Source organism: Notamacropus eugenii, chromosome 5, assembly GCF_028372415.1.
Source record: "Notamacropus eugenii isolate mMacEug1 chromosome 5, mMacEug1.pri_v2, whole genome shotgun sequence".
NCBI classification, from domain to species: Eukaryota; Metazoa; Chordata; class Mammalia; order Diprotodontia; family Macropodidae; genus Notamacropus; species Notamacropus eugenii.
The window spans coordinates 301,070,298-301,086,659 of record NC_092876.1 but is presented as its reverse complement, the minus strand read 5'-3'; the positions used below and the strand labels follow the sequence as shown (position 1 = coordinate 301,086,659).

General features: G+C 34.5%; 1 protein-coding gene across 12 annotated transcripts in view; it reads right to left on the bottom strand.

Annotated features, from left to right (window-relative positions):
• Positions 1-16,362, bottom strand: part of NCKAP5 (NCK associated protein 5) — a 1,146,457-nt gene that overhangs the window by 367,886 nt on the left and 762,209 nt on the right. The window contains exon 1 of one of the 12 annotated variants that reach the window (XM_072613285.1): positions 187-15,079. The exons of the other annotated variants lie outside the window; for them this stretch is intronic. The gene's annotated coding sequence lies outside the window, so the exon portion shown is untranslated. Of the gene's footprint in view, positions 1-186; positions 15,080-16,362 lie in introns of those variants that run through there. 12 annotated transcript variants of the gene reach the window in all.

The window sequence follows — 16,362 nt, the reverse complement described above, 5'->3', positions numbered from 1 at the left end:
TCCTCCTACTATCTATTTTTTTCTATCCATCTTCCTCCTCTCTCTTCTAAAGTGTAGTCACCTCTCAAATCTATATTCTTGCCACTTTCAAAGTAAACAGCTAGTTCATGTCCACTGAAAACTTGATATCTTTCTTTGGACATCCTGCTGTCACCTCAAAATTAACATCTCTAAAGCTGAACTCACCATCCTTTCCCTCTGTAGCTGTGCCTTTTCCCAAGTTTTCTATTTCTTTTGAATATATCACCATTCTCCAAGGCATATAAGTTCTGAACTTTGGAGTCATCTGTTACTCTTCCCTTGATGCAGCAAACCAAGGTTGCCAAAATTGTGTGTACACATCATCCATTATGGCGTCACATGACACCAAGCATAACCATGTTTACACTATACCAGTTACCTAGTCCTCTTGATTTTTAACCCTAAACATCCCTTACTTTTTTCTGTTTTCCACTTCTACTACTAGTCAAAGTTTACATTTTATAATTTTTAGCCTAGATTACTGAAATACCCTCCAAACTAGTCAGTCTGTACCTGGTCTTCTCATTCCTTAATCTATCAGTTGCTAACTTCACATTCAAAATGCACAGGCCTGACTGTGACACTGTCTTTCTGAACAAAACACCTCAATGGTTCTGCAATTCCAGTTGAATAACATTCCTTATTCTGACATTTGAAGACCTCCACAACCTGTCTTCAACCTGTTTTTCTGCCTTATTTCACATTACATCATGAAACTTTTGTTCCAGGATAAATGAATTATTATTTTGTTTTTGTCTTTGAAACTCCAGTGACTATTAGTCAGTTCATTGATCAGTCATCAAACATTTTTAAGCACCTATGTTCCAGGCATTATATTAAGTGCTGGGGATCCAAATAATGGCAAAAGATAACTTTTCCCCTTTAGGAATTCATAATCTAATGGAGAAGACAACATGATAGCAACTATGTATAAACAAATTATACACAAGATAAATTAACCAACCCCCCCCTCCAACACATATCAAGAACTTGATTACCTGTTTCAATTATCTATCTCATTCTGCCATTTTCTTCCTTTGTGAATCTGGAAAGACGGTTTCCTAACTGAATAAAGTTTTCTAGCCTTTGAGATTTTCTGGGACCTTTTTGACCACTAGGTAAATGATTTATCTAAATTATGTCATTATTTACTTCTATTACTCAGAAAAATATACTCCTTATATTCATACAATATTGACTTTTTGATCACAAAAGTTATATAATTGAATGTGATCCTTCTTTGCTCACTACTTCAGTCTCCATAGTCTTAGAAAGCTGCCTGGAGGACTGGGAGGTTAAGGAACTGGCTAAGAGTCACATAGTCAATATCTCAGAGGTAAGATTTGCTAGTGATATTCCTGACTTCAAGCAGGGTTTGCAATCTAATATATATACTACTAAAATTTCTGATTCAGTATGCTAATTCCTTATCACCACATAGCAACAGAGTGGAAAAAGGTAAATGTCCTGATTTTCAAAGTGGGTGAAGTATGAATATATTTCCCCCTTTATGATCGGCAGTCATTTCTGGCTGATTCCAGTGAGCTTTGTCCTCCAGTAAATATCCTCCTCACCTTTTCTATTTTTTGTTCTAACTTGAAGTAGTTTAAAAAGAAAACTAGAAAATAAAATTACTAAAATTGTGCTTAAAACACATCATCGATTATGACTTCATGACACTAATCATAACTATGTTTAGAATATGTTTCTATTTAAGGAAGTTCAGTAAATCTGGAAGGCTTCCATTCTGAATTTTCACTTATAAACTGAGGGCCATTTCAAATACAGCCAAATTTCCTTTGTTAACCAGATAGGAACCTAGCCTTCAACTGAGTCACCTGCTGCTTATCAACCTTAGCAAGGCAAGGAGGTTGTACCTTTCTGGGTAACCAAGACAGTTCATAAAGAGTGATTTTATGCTACTTTGGTTGGAAAGAGCTATCCAGTTCCCCCTGATGAATCTAGTTTAAAATTAGACACAAAACAGTATTTCTGCATTTCTTTCTTCAAGAATTGATCTTCTGGGATCCCCACAGTATATTGTAGGGATGGGACACTGAAACTTGAATAAAGGTATTGGCAGTGGTTGTAGATTATAGCATACGAGTGAGATTTTTCTCACTGGGTAATGAGTGAACTTTGATTCAATAAATCAATAAACCTATGACAAATCTTTTCTGGACTTCCATACTGTCTGGAACAACAAGACAAAAATGTTTCTGACAATGTTTCTCTCTGGAGTATGGTGGAATCAATATTGGATTTAGAATCAGAGGGTGTTGATTTATATCCCAGCTCTGACAGTTATTACTTGTGTGATCCTAAGTAACCTCTTTGGGTCTCAATTTGATCATTTGTAAAATAAGAAGTTTGGATGAACTTAATGGTGTCAAGCTCAAATCAAAATAGGGGCCAATAAACCATACAAAATGATCCTTACTGACTGCACATTGACTCAAAACAGCATATTAGCATTATTTATGTTCTATTATATTTTTTGTACATAATTCTCAGTTACAATTTAATCTGGATGAGCATACTCTGGAATATTTTGTACCACAAACAGGTGGCCATGGGCCATGAATTTGACACCTCTAGACTAGATGATCTTTCAGGTAGCTTCCAGTTCTAATACCTATGATCATCTGAATTTGTGATCTACTCTAGGATATAATGTACAAGTAGCTTAGATCTCCTAGCTTCTCACAATCCTGGTGGAGTCTTACACAACAGGTAGTAGCTAAGCTTCCTAGCACTGCTTTTTAAGGGGATTTGAAGTCTATAGATAGAAAAATAATAATAACAACACGGGTTTTCTTGGTTTAAGAAAATAAGTCCAATAAAATATTCCCAAAGGACTCTCAAGGCAAAATGCTATCCACATCTAGAGAAAAAACTATGGAATCAGAACGCAGAATGAAGCAGACTCTTTTGTCTTGTGTAATGTTTTGTTTTGGTTTGTTTTTTCTCATGGTTTCTCGTATTTGTTTTAATGTTTCTATGCAACATGACTAATGTGAAGATGTATTTAATAAGAATGTATGTGTAGAACCCATATACGATTACAAGTCATCTCAAGGAGGGAGGGGAAAGGGAGAGGGAGAAAATTTAAGACTTATGAAAGAGTTTGTTGAAAATTGAAAACAAATAAACTACTTAAATTAAAAAAAAAATAAAGTCCAAAAGTGAAACAACTCTTTTAAACTTTGAATTATTAATTTTAATAAGTCACCTGAAAATGAGAACCAGTCATCCAGTAGTGAGCTTCAGATATCACACAAGCTCAAGGCAATAGCCCAATTCACTTAAAATCTTTCACAAACAAATTCTATTAAAACTGTCATACAAGAAATTACAAGCCAGTTCCATTCATTGAGTTATGAGATCAGATACTGTGAGATTAAGAACAAATCATTCCACAGTATAATAGATTATATATGGTACAACAAAGGGTTTTTTTCTCACCCAGATTTATTACAGTGAAAAGGTAATTAAAATGATTTTGAAACCATGTCTTGCCCAGCTATGTTCAGCACCGTGTTTACAAAATTATTTAGTTTAGGAGACATCTGCCAGATTCCTGGCCACCATGCTACTTATGGTAACCAAATGGCCTTAAAAGTCTTTTATTACATATCATTGTGCTTCTAGATCAGGAGGAAGTTAGAAACGAACCCTGCTTTGGAAAAAAAAAATAGTCATATAGAAAATACTGTAACAAGGATTCTTAATTTTCCTAATTACAACGTTGGTAAAATCTTAACTAGAAATGATCGTGTAAGAGATTGTCTGTCCAAAAAATTCTGACATAATATTTTTGAAGAAATACAATTCTGTTAGTGTCACAGAACTATATACCCAGAATTTCAGGGAGAAGAGTCACTTAAGTAGCTCTATTGTGCCCACCATGTCTGAAAATATTTTCTTCTACAACACACCTGAGAGACAGGCATTAAGTATTGCTCCAAGACCTGCAATGATGGAGAACATGTTCCCTCTTCATATTGCCCATTCTTCTTCTGTATAAAAATGGTTCGTGATATCAAGACAAAAAAAAAAAATCCACTCACTGCTTCCAGCTCAATTCTCTAGAGTTAAAAAGAAAAGGTCTATATGCCTTAGAAACACCAACCCTCCAAAGACTTAAAGATAACTATAATTTCCCCTTACATCTTCACTTCTCCAAATTAAACATTTTCAGTTCCTTCAGCCAAACCTTGAGGTTCTTCATCTTAGTTGCCTTCCCCTATATATACTCTAACTTATATTATCTATTTCTTGGACATTGGACATGCGATTTCATTGATACAAAGTACTCTTCATACAGAATCGCCATCTGCCAATGCAGATTTGCAATTTATTCTGTTAGTTGCCCTCTTAAATTCGTTTTTCCAATATTGAAATCCCCATGTAAATACAGGGTAGAATACAGGGCTATAATGTTCTTATCTTCAAAAACTGTGACTTTCTAGTGAAGCTCATAATCAAATAATTTTTTTACTCTATAGATGCTATGGACTTTGGCGTCAGAGACTTTTCCTTTTTCTATTTGTGTCCCCAAGGTCTAGTGCAATGGTCATCAGAGAACAGACACTTAAAATGCTTGATAGATTGACTTCCATTTCACACTGCTGATTCCTAATGAGCTTGCAGTTCACTCAGAGCCCCAGAAATTGTTCCAACCAACTGCTACCAAGCAATACTGCCTCCATATTGTACTTGTGATACCGATCTCTGAACTTATATGTAAAACTGTATCTTTACCTGAACTCATTTCATTTAATTCAAATCAATCTTCTAGCCTATGAATAATCTTTTTTCATCTTGAATGACTGACTATCAGCTATTTCTCTAAATTTAGCGTCACCCATAAATTTGATAAGAATGCCATGTATTCCTTTATATTACCAGACATTGATGAGAATATTAAACAGAAAAGGGTTAATTACAGGTCCTTCCAGAAAACCTCTAAGGAGTTTTTCCCAAGTTGATATACAATAACATAAAATAGTTCCAAACCTACCTAAAATTTATTCTATTATCTAGCCCACCTATCTCCAAGTTTTCACATGCCTAGTAAGAGACTTTATCAAAATCTAGCGAAACTATAGCTAAAACATTTCAGTTTAGGAATTTTACCAAAGAAGGCAAAAAAGATTAATCTCATATGATTTTTGCTAAAGCCATGTTCTTCATGGTCACTGCCTCTTTTTGTTAAATGTTCACTAAACACCTCTTTAAGAATATGATCTTGTATTTTCCTAGTAATTAAAGTCAAATTCTCTATCCTGCTGGTTACTGATTCCTTTCTTGTACTCCTTTTAAAAACTGAGACATTTTCGCTTCTTTAATCCCACGGTACCTCATTTTTCCCCATGACATCACAAAGGCTGATATTAGAGGTTCAGAAATTTGGCTCATATTTACCATATTTAGTGGGTAAGTTGTATAGTAGTCAAGCTGTTGTTTAGTGGATGGAATTGAGCTCTACTTTTTCTGTCTAGGTGCCGTCTTGGTACAAAATTGGCTAGTTATTTACTTACCAAAGAACTGAATCATCTGGGTCAAGGGACTTGAACTTATCAATTACAACTAGGAGCTCCCTACTCTGTCCTAACTTATTCTGGACATCAACTCCCCATGAGCTGATTTGGGTCCTTTCTTTCCCATCCAAAGATCACTGTCAGACAGAGAATAAGCAGAAAGAAGCAAAGGACAAACTCATGTCTCTGCTCTGTTGTCACTTAGCACAAGTTGTCACTTTCTTCCTCTTTTCCTCACTATAGTTACAAAAATTGTTATTCTGATCTTTCCTTGTTAGCCTCACCTCATTCCATGCTTTAGCCACCAAACATTAGGTACAGACAATATGTGACATAAATGAGTTACAAATAAATAAAAACTCACAATAGGATGAACTGACATCATGATGTATCGGAAACCAAAAGTTTTTATAATATGTTTTGGATTTAGGATGTGAAGGTACTCTTAATTTTGAAAGTCCTTTATTTTTTTTAAATCCTTACCTTGAAGGAAAATTACAAAGCAATTGCTTGATCTCTGACTGACTCACTTTTAATCAAGATTAAGACAGTGAATATTAGCAGAATGCATTATTTTAAACTTTTTAATTCAATCAAAATTGCATGAATAACATCTTAGTTCCAGGAAATACTGAACTAATGGCATAAAAATAAGGACATTTGACTACATGTGAAATATGCATAATTTTCCCTAATTCTCTGATCTCATAATTCATTTTAGTTATATGTATGTATGAGTCTTTAAAAGCCTAATGCACTGAAATGCATTAAACTGTGCCAGGGAAAACAAAAACTTTTTGTCTTAAGAAATAAAATAAGATTAAAATGCATCCTAAATTTCATATTTAAAAGATCCCTGGGCTATGAATCAGAAGATAGGAGTTCTAATCCTGGCTTTGTTACCTAGTAGCTATCTAATGAACTATAAAACACAACTCCTGGCTTCATGTTTTCATGTGTCAAATGAGAGTTGGTTGAAATGATCTCTCAGATATGTCATATTCTCTGACTTCATATTGCCATTTTTGAAATAATAATGAAGATTCAGTAAGGATCGACTTTTCCTCCCCAAATGTGTTTTGTAATAATAAAGTATGTTTGTGCACAACAGAGAATTGATTTAGGTGCCTTTGAAATGAGAACTAGGTGAGAATTTACATCACACAATATGTTAAACCCGTAAGTTTTTTTCAACGAACTCCAACAAAAAGTAAAAATACTAGTTAGGTGCTATGTTTCCATTTCTAGACCCAATGTAAAAATAATGAAAGATACTGAATTTTTCTTCTAGATTATTTCTAAGCTGTGCAAATTTAGAATACAAGGTTAAAATGAAGTTAATTTAATGAGAAATGTGGACTTATGAATATGAGTATCTTTAGAGAAATGGTGATTTTAAAATGCATACACAAGGAGGAATGCATATTTCCATCAATTATGCTAGTGTTGTATCGATGCACATGTTTGTCTAGTACTTAAGCACGGCACTACAGAAGACATAGTATTGGTCTTCTCTTGCAAAGAAAGGAAAGATTTGTTATTGGTTACTTTATTAGAGAACCTCTAACCTTTGCAGGAGGAGGAATAATAACAAATAGTTGAAGTATGAAAAACACTGACACTTCAGGAAGACTCCTATCTTCTGTAGCTATAACAAAAGAAACCAAATCATACCTTTTCCCATCAAAAATCTCACTCTACGTTTCAAAGTGTAATGACTGTCCATCTTGAAATTAAAACCACAGATGCATTATTTCTTTTAATATTTCAGTGATAATGTTAATATCAGAAGTTTCTAGTAGTTTTTATTTATAATTCCCCATTTAAGATAATTAATTTAGAGTCAAAAGGGACCTTGGAGATCACATAGCAGAAACTCCCATTTCACAGATGAGTAAGCTGAGAGGTAAGACATTGTGACTGGCCCAGAGTGAAACAATGAGAAAGCAGCAGAGTCTGAATTCAAAATCAGGACCTCTGCAAATTCAGAATTCTTTGAACTGTACCACATTCCATAAAATCATTAGATCAATATTAGAACTGAAATGTTTCCACAAAAGGAACATGTAAGCACTCTTAACCATAATACTATCAAGTGACAAATCTGAAATAGTTTGCCTTGCATTCAAGTACTAAGTTTAAATATTGTAGAAATGTCCACTGTTAGCATTCGTAAATCTACGGGAATACAATGATTCTCCTAACGTTGAAGGAGATGGGAAAAATGCCCTTCAAAGAAAAATCTTAGTTCAAACATTTAGTCAATGGAGTCGATAGGCGAATTGATATGAATACTTTGTTCTCCATTGATTCAAACAGCAAACTTTACTCATCCTGAAAAAGTTCTACCAGATCCCTTATCATGTGCAACAGCCCAATCAGCTTAATTACACTGACTTGTCTCCATTTGTATCCTTTGAAAAACAGAAGAAGGAGACTGAGGTTATTCCAGTGGCTTGTCTCTAACAAGACGTATGAATCCATCTTCCCTTACCTACTTGCATTTCAATCTTCAAAGTCATCTCCTATTCTACGTTTTAAATGGCAGCTACCCAATGATGTGGTTTATTGATTTGGCTTTATTTTTATGCAGCATTTGACAGACTTATCAAGGGATCATCTCATAATGAAATGCAATCAATGCCTATTAGTTAAAGGTTTCATTATTTTTATAACAGAAGACAAGGGCACAAAAGGTTTTATCATGCTCCTTCCCACCTAGAGATTTTTCCCCACCTTTTCAAATGTCAGTGATTCTACCAACTCTTCCACCACCTGAAAGTGCACTACTTGGAAAAGGAGGAGGACAAGACTACAGGTACATTTATATGACTTGTTTTATTTTAATTTTTCCTCTTTCAATTTATGCCTTGCTTGGCATCAATTTTGATGTACTATTGATAAGGATATGAGGACAGCAAGTACTACCAGGGAACTGAGAAAGTATGTTTAGAAAAAAAGTATAAGATAATTGTATGTGGATGTGAATATATGAGGATAAGTGCACGTGAATGTGTTCATCAGTGCATGTGTGTGTATCTGTCTGTGGACTGGATTCTGATTCTTTTTTAACCAACAAAACTTTAACAAAAGAGTCAGCAGTGGGCCTTTTAGCAAAGGGATTTTTCAGCACTAGTGCAATTAATAAGAAGAGCTCCTACCAGTTATTCTTTCAGCAATAATCTGGATAGAAGGGTTTTTTACTATCAAGCCTTCTCACACTGCTAATCCCTGTGTATTCTAAGATTTGACATACTCTTTCCCCAAATATTCTATTCAAATATATAAGCCGTTAAGAATACCTAATGGCTAATATATATACTGTGCTTTAATATTAAAAAATGTAACAGATGTTATCTCATTTGATCTCCAAAACAACCTTGTGAAGAAGGTACTCTAATTATCCCCATTTTCATGAGACTTGGTGTGATCTTCCCAGTGTCCCAGAGCTAGTAAATTTTGGAAGCAGAAACGAACTCAAGATTTCTTGACTTCCAGTGATCTCCATCCAGCTGCCTGGGTTTACATGTTAATGGGACAGATGAAATAAAAGCAGAGTAGCAGGGTGGAAAGACACTAAGGTTCTGGTTCAGGAAAGTATGCACTCAAATCTTGCCTCCAAGATATACCCTCTATAGGAACCAGAGGAAGTCACTCTCTAAAGCTCTATGTAACAGAGCAGGTGCTGATCTGTATTGATAGAGGGATTTTCCTTACTGATAGTTCTCTATGACAATAAAATCATGACTGTATCAATTTCTGAAACAAAAGAAACAAAATCTATTTCAAATCTATTATTTCACAATTTTCCAATAGAAATATTATGGTTATATCATTTAAGATTGTAATTTCCTGATACAGTGTCTATCTGTCTCTCTGTCTCTCTGCCTTCTCTCCTTCCCTTCAACCTCTCTGCATATTCTTACTCACCCACTGCAGTATCTTTGACTTAGAGGATCTAGTGTATGTAAAAGTATATCTAATACTGTAACATTCTAATACTCTGTATGATCTGTTGTTTCATGGACGTGGATCTGCTCTTGAATACAATTACAACCTAAGCACACTGGCTTCCCCCTTTCCCTCCCATGCAACTCTCATCCATGTGCATCCCTAAGTTCAATTCAGGAAGTCTCCTCAGTTTACTGAAGGCATTCATGCAGCTATCTAGATATTTCAAGGACAAAATGGAGATCATGGGTTTTTTATTGGCTATTGCTTACTCTATCAATGCCAGCATACTATATATGCCAAAGCACTATAAAATACATGGTATTGTTATTAGAAGGAGCAGATATTAATGGGGAAAACTAGGTCCGGTGACAGAGTCAAATGACTTACTTGCCAGATGACTAATGTTTCCAAGAGAAAGTGGGCTATTAATATTTCAATATAGTTTGAAAATTGAAAAGCTAGTTATTCTCTGGGAATAAAAAAAACTTCTTCCCAGGGTGTGGCTTTTTTATCAAATAGGATTCTTCAAAGTGACAGAAGCATGTCTTTCCTGTCTTACTCATCTGAGACACGAATTAAATCTAAATCTAACTCTGACAAACTTGGAATTAGTGTATCTTCTGCATGCAAGCTACTATAACCTGCACATGACTGGCAGAACTGTTAAGTCAGAAAGAGAATTAGCACTTTCCCCCCAAAGGAGTAGCAAAGGGACTGGTGCTAGGCTTTTAGATACCCGAGTATTTAAATTACAGTTAGAGGGTGGAGATTATTTCATATTTGTCTTTGTAACTCAGTGCCTGGCCCATAGTAGGCATTTAATAAATTCCTGCTGACTGACTGACTGATGGACCATTTCTAGAGTACTGCTGCAAATTCATGGGCACATGTCACTTGAGCCATATTGGTAAATTTCACATTTTAAGTTAGTTTGTGTTAAGTCAGCTTACTTCTGAGAGTCTCAAAGGACAAAGTATTCCACTTAGCACAAAGTGCTAGATTGACTTCTATGACAAAAGGAAAGATACTGTGCCATTGCTAGAAGGCTACTTTGGAATGTGCCTATGGCTTTAGAGATGGATCACTCCAGAAAATCCTTCTCACTATTTATTCTAAGGCATCTCCCTAACCTATAGGATCACGTTCCCAACTTCTTTGGGGATCAGCACTACCCCCAGTTCAATCCATCAACCAATCAATAAACATTAACTATGTGGCAGACATTGATCTACGGAGGAAAAGCCCCTTCCCACAAATCTACCAAGATGGGTCCCCAGGTCCCTGACATTTTATGATAAATGGAACATTCAGCATTCTACCTAAATGTAACAACAACAACAAAAACAAAAACCAACCTCACAGAGACACAGAGGGTAATGCTAGCATTCAAGGAATGCTATAAACCTTGGCTGAACTGCTGTTCAAGTCTTCAAAGTAAGGGGAACTTTCAAGGTCAAAGTTTCTCCTGACATTCCAGTGGAAACCACTGCACACAGTGACATCATTTTGCCATTTTTAAGTGCCTTGCCACAGACCCTGTCATTTGGATCAGTGATAACAGAGTGGCAAAGGAGAGAACATTGCTGATGTTGAGTATTTCAGATTTGACCTTCAGTGTCATTCAAAGAGCTCCCATCTTGTGTGTGCTATGTCCTCTGAGAGTTTAAGATTTAGTCAGAAAAAAATAAACTTACTTGTATTTTTACAACATTACTGAAACAATAAAAAGTAAATAGAGGGTTAATCAGGGAATATTTCCTGGGGAAGATAAGACTTTCATATATTTTTAAGATAAGAATCCAAGAATTCTACGGAATCTATCTCTTTTTTTCCTTAGTCACATGTATGCAGTTATCTATGAGTATTTATATTCTTTGCATTTTCTTTTTTTGGCTGGATCTCCAAAGTCAAGGAAAAGCAGAGAACTGAATAATGCAGATAATGAAGGCAAAAATGTGATATTCTGAGTGAAAGATCTGACTTTTTTTTTCCTGATTGATAGCGGAGAGATGATGTTCATGTCTGGTTGCTTCTTCACCCTTCCATGGACATTTCAAATTAGAGCTGACTTCTGCTTCTATGATCCTAGCCACATCCTGATAATTTGTACCTGATTAAGTGTCAATTCATCTGGTGCTGCAGGAATTATGAGACAAGGAGAGTTGCACTGGCAAAATTGTACAAGTTCTACACCATATGGTTACTGAGATTATTTCCTTTTCATTAATTAAAAAAAATCTATAAATGAATGGTTGTTCATAGGAGTCTTATCAGGAATAAAAGTCTATTTTGATTGTATAAAAGTAAACATAGGAATATCAACTGTCAGAAGAGGCTTCCTGTGTTACAGTGCCCAGAATATCTTTAAAGAAACCAAATTTCCTATTTTAAAGAGAATTCCAATATTACTCAATTTGGTCCCCACCTCTTGGACTACTCAGATGATAATGATGCCATCTCAGTTATAATTACAAAGGACTTTGATTCAATTTAATTTTAATTATTTAAAATTTGTACACACTCCAGGAAAACTTCATTAAGCTTTCCGAGCCAGCTTGTTTTCAAGAGAGACCAGGGAGTCAATATTTACAATATTCACATTAGAACATTCATTCATTCACACTCACTAACCGTTCTGATTAATCAGTAATTATATTCATTTGGATCACACAGCAGTGACAAATCTTGTTTTTTCTTTCCTTTCAAATTATTCACCAAGTTGAAATTTGCAATATCTGAATATGGAGCTTTGAAATTATATTACACTTTAGATAACTGAGTCCACCGGATAAGCCATTTAATCTCTCTTAGCTCTATCTTTATCTCAAAAATGGGGATAAGGTTAGCATCTATTTCACAGTGTTGTTTCGAAGATCAAGTGAGCTATACAAAGCATTATGTAAATGTTATCCATCATTGTCATCATCACCACCATTACAATCATTGCCATTATTTCATTTACAAGATCCAATGATGTACAGAATGATGGCACTGATGCCCTGAAGGCACTCAACAAAGTTTCACTTAGATGCATTAGACCTTTCAAGAATTTTTTTTAATTGTCTCAACTTCATCTGAAAACAATTATCTATGTATGACTTTCTTTCTAGTTTTAACTTCTGTGGTCCCTTCCAAAAGCATTCAGGTTTATAGAGTCTATCTAAAAAAGCTAACAATTTAATGTCATGTCTCTACATGAATCACAGGAAAATGGACTCTAGTAAGTTTAGAACTATTATTTAAAAGTACACGAAGATGACTTTTACATATGGCAGAAGTCAATCCTCTATCACAACCCTGATGAATGGATTTATTATACAAATTAGAATAAAAGAATTCAAAGCATTTCCATTATTTTGCAGAAAAGGAAACTGAGTTACAGATCCCACAACCACTGAGTCAGCACTAAAACTTAAACATCCACTTCTTATACTGTGTTCCCCCTGGTATCTGTGTGCCACCATTGTAGCAATATAATACAGTTTTATTTTATCAGACATATTTTGAAAGTGTTACAGGGATTTTCAAAAATTATTCGTCAAAGACTTAGTAAGAAGTACATTTATATTTGAGTTTCTTGGGGTTTAGTAGAGGACAGCATTTAAAAGGTGCCAAAATGTGGGTAGCAGCAGTCTTTAAACAAAATTGCAGTAGAACTGCAAAAATGATGCTTTGCCAAAACAACCACAATTAAATGAACACAACTGACACAACCACTAGATCTCAAAATAGCAATTATAATAGATTTATCATTTGCTTTTCTTCATCTAATTTTTCCTGGAAAAGAAGAGCCCTTTGAAGGAGAATTTGTTCAAGTGAAAGGGCAAAGTTTGCTGGCATTAGTATTCCAATGGTGATTTGGTTATTGTATACTGTATTATTATTTTATTGAGAAGTTTGTAAGAATTTAAAAGATGAGAAATTAGTTCTAAGGGAGTTATTTTTAAAAGTCTGAGTGGAGTTTTTAAAATCCTCTTGAAAATTAACATATTGTACACTCCAGTCAGCCTTATCTGTCTCTTGTCCTTCATACACCCTACACTCAATTGGGTCTTTATTACTTTGCTCTCAATACTCAACAGGCCTAGAAGTTCCCCCTTTCTATTTATCTACATTCTATTTGTCCTTCAAGGACCAATTCCAACTCCATGTCCTTTATATATCTGATTCCTCATCATCCATCATCATTCAACACTATCAAGTGCCTGTTATGTGTATAGCTCATCAAAGATACCATGTGGGTGACAGCATAGTATAGAGCTAAGTGGGTTATTTTGGTAGTCAGAGAACCCAAGTTCAAATCCCAGCACTGTCACTTGCTACCTTTGTGATTCTGTGCATGTCACTGTCCATCTTTTTATCTCAGCTATAAAATGATGACCTCTGAGGATCCTTCCAACTTTAAATATAATATACTAAGTAAGTATAGCAAAAATGGCAATAAATAATGAATAATGGCAAGAAAAGGAAATACACTTTTATCAACATTTTGTAAAAAACATATCCCTTTTGAGATCAGGCGTACTAAATTTTAGCTTGGAAAATATGGATATTGTGCTGCCCTGGTAGGAATTTCAACCTAATAAGGGAGATACAATATAGAACAAAACAGAAAAACAAAAAAGTCCATCAATATCTATAGGTTAGGTGCCAAATGAATGGCTCAAACACTAAGTGTTGCAGGAATACAGAAGAGGGAGCAATTGCCTTCTCTGACCATACAATCAACAAACATTTAATAAGCATTTAGTTTATGCAAGGCACTGTGCTAAGCAGCAGGATACAAATCTAGGGAAAAATAGTTCCTAACTTTAAATAACCTATAACTGAGGATACACCATGTGTACAAACAGATACATACAAGATTCATACATAGAAGATGAGAGATAATAGGGTAGATTGCAATAACTGGAATGTACAGGAGAATTCATGAGTATTTAATGTGCCCTGCTTGTTTCTAGTATGTTCACTTTACCTCCTCAAATTTTATATAATATTATATAATAAGATTTCTTCTCCAGAATATTTACACATGCATGGGATTATGGATTTAAAACTGAAAGGAATCTTAGATTCATCAACTCAAAACTAATTTTACAGAAGAGGACACTGAGTTCCAAAGGAATTAAGTGACTTGTTCAAGGTCACAGAGATGAACCAAGATTAGAACCCAAGTCCCCTAACTCCAAAATTTGTGATCTTTCCATTATTTCATTTTGGCTTAATTAAGTCTATCAAAACATCATAGAAATTTAGAGTTGGAACGAACTTTGAGGATAATATTGTCTAGTCCAACCAACTCTTCCTTTTATAAATAATAAATGGTGGCTCCAAGGTCTTTCCTGTGTTATGAGTGAATAGATACAGTCCAAGAGGAAATCAAAATATCATGTTTGCAGAGGATCTGATGCTATAAAGAACCTTAAAGAGCCAACTAAAATTAATAGAAAATTCATCAAATAATAACTTCACCAAAGTTAACTTGAGTAAAAAAAAAACACATGGAAATCATCAGGGTTTCTGTATAATACCTACAAAAACCAAAATAAACTCTCTTAAAATAAATAAAAAATGTATAAAATACTTGGAATGCTTACCTATCAAAATAAACACAGGAACTATAAAAAATAAAGACAAACCTAAGTAATTTGAAAAACATTAATTTTTGGTATGGGCATGACAAATCAATATAATAAAAATGACAATACTAACTAAATTAATTTACATTTCCATGCCATATCTATAAAACAAGGGTTATTATATAACAAAACTAGAAATAATAATAACACAATTCATATAAAGGTAAGAAATACAAGAATATCAAAGGAAATAATATAAAGTGGGATTGAAGGAAAGACAGCCTAGTAGTACCAGATCTCAAATGGCTATAACCCAGTAATTCTCACAACCACATTTTGTACTGTTTAAAAATTAGAAAGATCCCTTTTTATTTTTAAAAAGGATTTCTCAGAACAGGCAAAGAAAAAACAAAGCTATCAGCAGATGATATGATGATACACTTAGAGAACTGCAGAGAATCAAGTAAAAAACTACTTGAAATAATAAACAATTCTAGTAAAGTTGCAGAAAATAAAATAAACCAGCACAGATCACTGGCATTTCTATGTATTGCTAACAAAGCCCAACAGAAAGAGATAGAAAGAGAAATTTCATTAAAAGTTACTGTAGGCATTATAAAATATTTGGGAGTCTACCCACCAAAACAAACCAAGGAAACATGAGAACAAAATTACAAAACATTTTGCACACAAAAAAAGTCAGATCTAAATAACCGGAAAAAAAATCAGTTGCTTGTGAGTAGGCTGAACTAATAAAATAAAAATGACAACCATACCTAAATTAATCTACTTATTCAGTGCCATACCAATCAAACTACCAAAAATTATTTTATAGAGCTAGAAAAAATAATAAAATTTATCCAGAAGAACAAAAGGTCAAGACTATCAAAGGAATTAATAAAAAGAAATTCAAGGGAAGGTGGTTTAGCTGTACTAGATCTTAAATTGTATTCTAAAGAAGCAATCATCAAAACTGCTTGGTACTGGCTAAGAAACAGAGCAGTAGCTCTGATGCAATCCAGCTCAGACTCTGCCTAGGTGAAATTCTGTCTGGCCTGCTTGTGAACACAGGCGTTACAAATGCTCAGGCTCCTTAAGAGGCAACCCAACATGGCGAATCTTTAATAAACTTTGTTTTTCTTTGACTTTAAGAAGGCTTGTGTCAAAGTCATTTGAGCAGGACCCAGCATGTCAGTATTTTGGGGTGCCCATCACCCCTAAACCTCAACATATGATTCCCTAACCCGGAAAAACTGCAAATCTCA